Below are 10,574 nucleotides of genomic sequence, written 5' to 3' on the forward strand. Positions count from 1 at the left end.
CTCTCACCCTCCTTCCCTTTCTCTCTTGCTCAGGGCTGATTAACTCAGAGGACAAATTACAGCCTTGTATCTATTAGTACAGTCCAGGTGCTCCGGCCTATTGAGCGATCAGAACTCAGAAGGTCTGCAAAATACACCTGCTGCCAAACCCTCAGATTTAGATGAAGTCTCTTTATGCACCAGAGGACAAAGGAACATGATAGTTTGGAGATTACATCATTGTGGTTCTGTCCCAGCTATCTGTTCTGTAGTCAGGCAGTGTGGCAGATTTATGATCTAGTCACATTATTCTAACTGGTCCCCCTAAAATAAATGATTGTACACAGGCACTTGATTTAGTTTGTGCCAGGCTGAGTCCCCAGGCAAATTAAAGTGAGTGTTTATTTTAGAGATAAATACAAAATGGCCACTACACAAAAGACGCATCAACTGCAGGAGCTCTGCCAGCCATCGAATGTAAAGAGGAAGAGTGTGAAGTCCACGCTCGCTCAGCTGGGAATTAGTCAGGAGAGAACACAATTATTTTTACTTCTGTTGATAAAGAATGCTATCGCTTGTTACCTCCAGGCCACATACAGATGCTAAGCATGAATAAAAGAGAAGTTGTGTCACGTATTATAACCATTTTTTACAAATGGGACTTGAGGACAGCTAAATATTATTCACAATCAGGAGCATGACATTTACACAGGCATGTTTCTCTCCCCCACACACGCAAAAAACAATATGCATAAAGTCAAATTAGACACGGAGATGAGCTAAAACACCTGAATGTCACATCAGCTGGCAAGTGCAATCAAACTGAGTCACCAGATAAGACACACACCAGTACTCCCAGTGTTTTCAATGCACTGTCAAGCTCACGTTCGTGTGCGTGCGTGAAGTCAGGACTGCTGCTCTTTCATTAGTTATTAATACTTTCAGACAACCTTCGTAACTAGAAAGCTATTTTGGGGGGTTCTTCAAATCATCTGCCAGCGAGCCAATCTCTCCCTGCGCTCATCACTCTCCCGCCCGACTCTTATCACTTTCCACCCTCCGCTCATCACTTCTTTCTTCAGAGCAGGAGGCCAGGGCTCGACAGGTTGGAAGATGTGTGTATGTGTGTGTGAGAGACAGGGGGAGTAGTGGGAAAAGACTATGAGGTATCGTTGTACTTAGGTAACGCCAGGTCATGCTTGTCTCTCTCTGGACAGTCAAAGGATGCCCTCTATAGGTCACTGAGCAAACTACAGTCTAACACCAGGTCACGAAGGTTAAAGTGGAAATAAGCAAACTCACTTTAGAGGTTGCCGTTCTGTCAAAAATTATTTCAATCTGTTTGAATGTTGAGATCAAAGTAGTAAAATTGATTTACATTCCTTCCACCCAAAAACCCAACAGCCAACATGAAAGTATTCTGTACTTTCAGCAGTTCACGTAGGAGCAACTGTCCCGAGAGTGTGATCGTCTATTCCAACAGTCCATCACAAGTTTGAAATCAAACCATCTCAAATAAATCTTGGTTGGGAAAGTGCAACATGCAGCAATGACAGAGAATTAATCATACATTGCATTAGATATTCTGTGTAATCACACATAAACACCTATGAGAGGATTCTCTAAAAAATCAAGAGAAGGAACGTATATGTGAAGTATATGTGAGCAAACGAGAATAAAAAAGCAATGAAAACACAGCACCAAAGAGCTGTAGACACCTTGGAGAAGTCTGGGTTCATACTGTGGGCTTGATAAAAATAGGATAAGCGTTATAATCCCTACAAATAATTAGACATGCCGATGAAAATGTCTCCAAAGCACACAGTGTAATTAAAGTCCAGTCATCTTAATGAAATCTTAACAAGTCCAGTCAGTCTAAAAATGTATGTGACAGTTTTAACAACAGCAAATCTATATCAAACTAAAAGCCTGCACCCACACAGTGACAGTACTGACTGGATGCTGTTCATGTAAATGAGCTGACAGAGGTCAGCTTTGGTATAGAAAGACCAGAATATGGAACATTTGATGTGGAAAATTCCCAGATTTAGCCCCAAACAGCTCAGCTCAGGTACAGGTGCTAGCAAACAATGGCTAACAAACAGCAGGTGGCCCCGCTGATAGCTCAGTTCATCACTTAGGCTGATGATGTCACAGCCCCTGACGGGAAGACAGAACGTGAAGACGCGTCAATGTCGACGTTCAGTCCAGTTAAGACTTTCTCACAGGGTTCTGTCACACAATAAATGAGCGTATGTTGAGTGAATGTACACATAACATTAGGACGAGTGGATGTAGACATACACAGACCTTCAGTCTGGTGCAGCCGCCTGTGACATCATCAGCCTAATGAATATAACTGAGCAGTCAGCTGACACACCTGCTGGTTATTAGCTGTCCTCAGAATTAAACAACACATATGCCTGCCACATATTTCACTCTACTGAAACTGAAAAATATTTAAAATTATTCTATTTTTAATTATTATTGCAACATGTATTGCATCAAAAAGTAAAGCTAAACTAATATTAAAATTAAGTGCGAGAAAGCACACAACAACATTATAGGGGGAAGTCTCACTGTGAACAATAAACTTTAGAAAAAGTCTGCTCTGTGTTTGTTGTGTGCGTCTTGTTGTGTGTTCATGACAGAGAACTGTGCTCTCTTTTTAGTTCTTGTTATGGCTCCCTGCAGGTATCCCTGCGCCTACTTCAATTCAACTACACACTGAATCAACACTCCCAACTCACACTTTTTCATTCTCTCACCTACACCCCCTTACCCCCAACACACACACACACACACACACACACACACACACACACACACACACACTATTATAACTGACAAGCTGAGCCTTCCACAAGGAGAAACTCCAGAGCTGCAGCAAAAAACAAAAATACCATCTAGCATGTGATCCCATCGAAACCTGAGTTTCTATTTCCCTCATTTGATTTGTGAAACAGAGTTTATCCAGCTTTGAAATACTACTACAAATCTTACTTGTAGTATCTTACATGATTCTTGGTATACATGCTTATAACGCTTAGTATATATGATGCATCATCCATTTAGTAAAACCATGCCTGTATTTGTTGTCACAAAATTAAAGCCAGACAAACCAAAGTTGAAGTCACTGTCAGTCAGTATTAGCTCACTGAATATCACTGAATATACATTGATGGTTTCCATCAATCTATGGGCACATACCAGAATGACACTGCCAGGATTCATTGGGCTCAAAATGTGAGTGATTCAGACGGTTGCACAGGAAGCATGAGACATCATTTTCACACTTGGATTGGCCACCACAAATTACACAGCTGAAACCCACTGAGAATCTATGGGATGTGCCAGAGGAAACTTAAGGTAGTGGCCTTAAAAGATAATGGTAAAAATTAATGCACCCCAGGACAGAAATAATTCACGAAAGTTATAAAGTTCCTCTGCAGGATGTTATATATTACTATAATTACTGTTATATTTTATCACTGAATAATGAATCAGCTTTTTCCGTGTTGCACAAGTGGAGCCGAGGCATAAAGTACAGGCCATTTGTACGCCCATGATAAAGTGAGAAGGGAAATATTTGGCTCAGATGATACAGATAAGCTGGTGCCAAATAGGAAACAGAAACAAACGCGGAACATGTCCTTTCATGTGAGACGCTGTCCTTTGTATATACCCTAAATGTGGCGTTACATAAAACGCGACAGATAAAAGCTAAAGCAGAGCTGAAGGAAACTGACAGCTGATGCTCAACAATGTCTGAGTTCACTAAGCGCAAGTAACAAAACCAAGTCTGTGCCAGGCGGCTTTTTTGTGGCAGCAGCCTGTCGTGTTCCCTGCACTGCACAACGCACAGAGGGCTGCGGCAGCGATCACCCTGTCGGAATCAGCCGCCACGCTCATCCAGTGAAGTGACAACCGCACTCCTCCGTGAGCAGAGGGGCCCGACCATCCTCACCATCGCCCCGGTGCAGGCCACACTTTTAGCTACAACGCGACAGTCGAGCGGGTGAGAGCCAGGAAACGGCGCTCTCTGACATTCCCCTACACATCCGTTTGTCCCACAGCCCACACAACTGCCTCTGCCAAACAGAAGGGATGCGCTTTACAGGGTGGGAGGTGAATTTACTGCAAAATGTTCCTGTTTAGAATGACAGTGCAAGACTTAGAACTGGGTTCACACGCTGTAAAAGGCCATCACATTGTTTAAGGCCATGTTTATTCTGCAGCAAAGGATTTGTCTACAGTATAAAACCGTGGCCATTTCAAACATTAAGTGGACGACTTCTCTTCTATAAGCTGATACGCATCCCGTACATTATAATAGATGGCACAGCAAACAGTATGTGAAGGAGCTCATTTGAATGTTTCCCTCGTTCAAGTGCATTGGGCTGATTTATGTTTACTGAATTATTTCCTTGCAACCAATATAAAAACACAGCAGAATTAAAATGAAATCGTTTATGCTCTGCTGAATCAGATCACATCATTCCACATTATGTCACATCATACATTCAAACCAGACAAAATCAAATCACTGCAGCTTAACGTATATTATTTGTGAACTGGAACACTGAACATATGTTGAAATGTGTATCATGGGAGTCTCATAAGGAAGCGGCGCCGCCTGTAATGTGTAATAAAGCTGCTGCAGGTCTAGGCTGTTGATGTATGACGTCAAACACACGGAACAAAAGCTCCTCAAAAACGTTGACGATGACTGTTGATTAAACTGTTGGTGCAAGAATGCGTCCTCAGAGAAAAACAGAATTTATGTGGACTTGCTCATTCCATACTTAGTTGTTGAATCATGCGATGAGTCAGCAATTGGGCCGCCAAAGGGCAAAGCAACAGGCACACAGCAACACTACATAGGAGGCTATTACATCTGTGTATGGTTCTCCTACAGATCCTATAGAACAGCTTCATCATGCTGCATGAGGGCAAGACATCCGAGAACCAACTTCAGAGCCAGATGTAAAAAGGCACTGCAGGGTGACAATAAATCAGAACATGAAATACCAGGGGTTGTGTTGAGAAGCAGAGCAACCATAATAGAAAACAACAGCAAGTCTCTTAAAGGACAGGGACAAAAGAGCTTTCCCCCTGCTGTCTGTTCCTAGGGAAGGACTAATAAATCACCTTTAAACCATCAATCACCAGACATCAAGTGCAAAACTCATGTGGTGGATCCATTTGTCTTCACATCTCAAGAAAAGGAGCCATTACAGACAGTGATTGTCATGTATGTATGTATGTATGTATGTATGAGGGGTAGCACACAAACCCCACAGAGGGTGCACAATACACACTAGACTGTATTTTGTCTACATAGACACACATACTAGACAGCAGTATAAAAAAACACATCTTCCTCATCTGAAAGTCAAATATACTTCATGTGGGAGTTTCACCGAAACAAACCCCAAGAGCTACAGTAGGTGCACAGGCTTGAATTCATGCTGGAGTTTTTGAAATCAACACTGTAAAATATGTACTTATATTGGTTCCCAGCTCTAATGTGACTAAATGTGCCACACCCAAGGCTGATCATAAAAAAATTAATATGAGAATGAAGTGTTCAGTCTACAACAAAGGGCGATGAGTAGAAATGAAATGCGTGTGATTAGAGTCCAGTTCCCTTTATGCTCTAAAAAGTATGTATATATGAAAAGAAACAGTCTGTTTAGTATGACTGCTACACAGCGAAAGTATCATTCATAGTAAAATAATGCCCATATACAAACACCCACACGACATGGAAACAGGAAAAAACTATATATAAAGTGTCTCCTCCTTGGAGGCAGGTTACCATCGATATGAACAAAATCCCTTTCCTCTGGATTAGACATCCTCGCTTCAAAACTTCCCACAGAAAAACGTGTACTTTCTGAACTCTGACCTTTTGTTTCTCTAAGGGAACCAGGCAGAACATTGCCTGTGAAATGAAGTTTCTCTTTAGCAACGTTCTCCCTGCAGCTAGAGGAGACGAGAGAGAGCGTGGAGCAGGAGACAGCGAAGCACTTGGTCGGCCTCTGCCAACGTTTCCTTCAAACGCATTACACCCATGGAGGCACAAGTGCTGAGAAACACGAGACACTTATTTTTATCACAACCTTTCCTAATCTAATTACCTCAGTAATTAGTCTGCACTGACATGAAAATGAACTCGCCAAGGCAGTGCGGGACTCGTGACACGCTATGTTTGCCTGAAAACCTAAAAGCGCTGCTGAGAGTTGGCATAAAATTTCATCAGCCTTTCTGCCTGTGGCAAGTGTGCGGCCAGTGCTTGTGTCCATTTCAGTGTGTGTGCGTAAAAAAGGAGGCCTTCACACTTCTGTTGAACCCTGTGCGTGTGTGTGTGTGTGTGTGTGTGTGTGTGTGTGTGTGTGTGTGTGTGTGTGTGTGTGTGTGCTCCGTGCTCCTCTCACCTGCCTACTGTGTTTGTCCTGCACTGTTCCTCAGCGTCACAGCTCCTCACGTCCATCAGGATGGCTTTCAGGAACCGATCCATACCCCCTCAGAGTTGAGCGTCACATGTTTGGGCTGCAGCCTGCGCGAGTTGGCAAAGCGTAGTCGCACACAGGCTGAGCGATGAGAGGCAGCACGTGGCTTGGTCTACGTACAGACGGGTATGGATACACAAACAGAACAATAGTGACAGGGAGGAAAAGGAAGCCATGAGAACGAGGAGCTCACAAAAACAATAGGAATCATTCATCTGTGTGTTTAGTAATATATTTCATATATGCGTGTGTGTATGTATGTATGTATCTCAGCCTCTGTCTTTAGTCCCCCAGTCTCCCAGAACACTCACTACAAAGTCAAACTATAGCAGATTTATTGTGCATGTCCCTTAACGGTGCATAATGGCTGCTGATTAGACTGGCGGTGGAGGCCTGTATCCCACAAATACATTATACACATCAACAGACACAAAAGGCATACATTAGCGAGCACAGGCAAGCACTTAGGGGGTACAGAGGTATAATCCACCCCATAACAAAGATGAGCTTAACGCTTATGTTAAGTGCTTATGTAAAGGACAGCTGATTTGGCCTTATTGATCGGTGGTGGTCTCTCTTTTTGTTTCTGGTGGTGAATTGTGATTAAATATATTGCTTCGCCCACAGAAAGGACAATAAAGCCGTCCACCGTCAGACACAGGAGCAGCTTGCTTCTTTTAGGAGGCAGTTTCCAGCGTTGGCAGGTTTGTATGCCAGTTCAATGGCTCCACCAGAGCCTTTAGCGCAGCTCCAGCTAATTTCTTTTAACTGTTCAGCAGTCCACATTATCTATGGAACGCCTCAGGGCTCCCAAATCCACCGCTTTCCCCCAAAGCTCAGTGTTGTGAACTTGTTTTAATATAGTTTTGTATCACAGCGTGTGTCTGTTTACGCCACTGGCATTTTATTGCTGTATAGAATAGTGGTAAACTACACACCAGGAAAAAACAACAGGGGTCACAGCACGCCCTGCACTGATGTACACATGATGCATTCACAAGCTCAAAGTGCTGTTTGCAGTAGCGCTGGCTGGTCATAGAAAAAAACTATTTTAAACAGCAGTGGGAGGAAGGAGATGAGTTGAAGCACCTTAGGCGTTCAATGGCATCCTTTAACTTAGTTACCAGGTATTCTCACTGCTAATTGTTGAGATATAATCCAAAGGCTGAGTACACATTGACTATTCATTTTATAAAATAAAAATCACCACATGTCTAGGCCATCTATCTTAAATCCCATTGATATTTTACACCACATGCAGAAAGATAAAATGTTGTCCATAAGTAACAGTTTGTCTGACAACTTCATTTTTCTAAAACCTCTCTAAAAACTCTGCTTCACGCTGGGAGATGTCCAATCTCAATTTTGGAAATTGGCTGCTGGGTTTTGTAAATGTTGGGGGGGGTCATTTCTCATCAGCGCTGAGACGAATCCTTCTGGCCTCATGTTAAACCTGGATTCTCGTTTGGTCTCAGCAATCAAACTCAAGCAGACGCCACAACAACAAAATATTAAAGATCAAAACTTATATCAGGGCAATAAATCATGTACATGTGAAAACAGGCGCTGTGGCAGGAGCTGTGGAGGGGACATGTTGCTGAACCTGTCGTTGATGCTGTGGCTGTTTCATATTCAATGAGTCCGTTGTCGGCAGTGCACGCCACCAGAAACAGAGGGCTTTATGAAAAGTATTCCTCATTCGCTGCATCCTCCATCTCATAATTAAATCAATTTCACCTTCCTTCCTTCTGCCTTACTCCCTCTCTTTCCTTCTTTCTCATACACTCCATTTATCTCACCCACTCTCTGCCCTGTGTGACTCCCTGGCTGCAGTTGATTGATGATGAGAGAAATCTCCCAAGGACAGGAGCCTTGTTAAAGACAGGCCAGTGTGTTCTGTCTGTGGGAGCAAACTAGTACGGAGGGGGTGAGTTTAAGGGGATTACAAATAAAGAAGAACCCAGAAATTCCCCTGCTTCACAGTATTCCCTCATTATCTTCTTTCTGTTCCCTACTTACTCCGTCCTTAAGCTGCTATTTCCTGTTTGCCATTTCTCTTACATTTGTTCCACCTCTTCAACTTATTTTCAGCTCCCCACCTTCCACAGGCCCCGTTTTAGCATCTCCACTGAGAGAGAGCCCTGTCACCAGAGGGACTGCCGGATGGGAAACTTGTCAGAGAGGAGAGTGGAAGGAGGGGGAGATAGGAAGAATAAAAAAGAGGGCTGCGCAGTGAGCCCCCTGTGAGGCCCCTCCAGGGGGGCTGGGATGTTTTGGACAGGGGGCCATCCCAGAGAGAGACGAGCTGCAGGCTGATTAATGACAGCGAAGCCATCGTATTCATCACTGCTCAACATCAGCTCAGAAAGAAGAAACTGTGTTTGTTGCCAAGACTGGTGGCTTTTCTGCTTCGATATGTTTTTCTGCACCAGGTTTTACAACAGGAAAGATTGATGAGGTACACGTAGTCAGAATACATAATGGTAACTATTAGACCAATTAAGAATGGCGATAAATAAATGTCTGAGAATAACTGGCGTTGGATATATTAAGGACGAACACTGAATAGCAACAAGAGAAAACAGCGAAGGAGACTGAAAGCAGAGTCCAAGCAATCTGATGATTATTAGGTCCATCCAGCAAATGAAAATTCATTTTTTAATATGTAGTTTTATGCAGAATCCCGAGTTCCGTCTGAATTTTTTTTAATTAGCTGCTCTTTGTCTAATGTGATATTAATCTCACTATCTTTGATGTGGGTTCTTTGGGCAAAATAAATCTGTGGATAAAATTGTTTTTTTAATTTCCTGTATACCAAATGATTCTTTGAAAACAGATTCACAGATTGATCAAAGAACCAGAAGCACCGCTACAAGATTACAGCTTGTGGGAAAAGAAGAAGGTGATGCTATTTCTGCACTGTCACATTCTCTCACAATATTACTGGATTTGCAACAAGGCCTTTGTCCAAACAGATTTTTAGGATTTTCCAACCATGTAACACTTCCAGGTGGAAAAAAACAAGTACTCAGTGGCACACTGTGAGCACCTGAACAAATTGTGATAAATTGATGTCTTCCATGGGTAAATCAGAGAGCTTGTTGTGAAATCTATGCACTGCTAGGAGATGTAAATGAATGTAAATAGCCCTGTTTTAATTTACAAGCAGAACATATTGAGTCTGTGAGTGCCTGATTAAACATACAGCAAACAGTATGCATGGTCATGCAAGGCAGATCATTATTTAAATGTCCTCTTTCACATCCACTCACACTCACACACACACTGCACAATTTCAGCCCAAATGCTCATTACAGGACTCCAAAGCTGATCAAAATGAAAATCCCTTTGATTGAGGAGACTCATTTCTCTGAGATCTGAGATGTTCAACGTTTCAGTAATCAGAGTGAAGGGGTCTTTATGAACCGAGGCTAAGATCATTTAGCAGTCTTTTAATCCTGCAGTAACACCACCAGCGCATAACAAATTACATGTACACACAGACAAGTCAAAGCCCTGAAAGGACGCCACGTTCCGTTCAGCATCCTTGGCCTTGAATCTATGGCTCCAAGCACGGTCCCTGCTACCGCAGCTAGAGTCACTACTGTTAGCCACTCTTAATCTCTTCTCTCCTCAGACTTGTTCAACATTTATGACTGTCTGGAATAAAACTGAAGGACATAGATTTCCATCCTAACACCAACACTAAGCCCGTCTCACAGCTTATCTGCTGTCTGGCATTTGGTTCTGCCCTGGACACCATTATGTCTCTGGTGGCAGTGCCTGCTTAGAACTTCTGATGGAGAAGACGCAGAATGGATAAACTTCGCCTCGGTGGCATCAACTTAATCTATGTGGATCCTGGGTTATAATTCAGAACAATATTGTTTCATTACAAACATGGCTCAACTGCCAACAGTAACCGTGTTTTTGCATAATTTACATAGAAGTTCTACACAAAGAGGAATATTTCCCTCGTCTATTCTTAAAAAGTGTAATGACCTAGAAAAAGCTTTTATCCTGATGCGACTGTGCCTCTAAAGAACAAGCGACTCATCGCTGGAGCATCAGCTTTATGTT

At 42.7% G+C, this 10,574-nt stretch overlaps 1 long non-coding RNA gene across 16 annotated transcripts in view; it reads right to left on the reverse strand.

Moving 5' to 3' along the window:
• Positions 1-10,574, reverse strand: part of LOC114866226 (uncharacterized) — a 74,555-nt gene that overhangs the window by 61,121 nt on the left and 2,860 nt on the right. For all 16 annotated transcript variants that reach the window (XR_008696033.1, XR_008696034.1, XR_008696032.1 and 13 more), the window contains one exon: positions 6,420-6,606. This is a non-coding gene — a long non-coding RNA (uncharacterized LOC114866226). The remainder of the gene's footprint in view (positions 1-6,419; positions 6,607-10,574) is intronic.

Source organism: Betta splendens, chromosome 11 (genome assembly GCF_900634795.4).
Source record: "Betta splendens chromosome 11, fBetSpl5.4, whole genome shotgun sequence".
Classification (NCBI taxonomy): domain Eukaryota; kingdom Metazoa; phylum Chordata; class Actinopteri; order Anabantiformes; family Osphronemidae; genus Betta; species Betta splendens.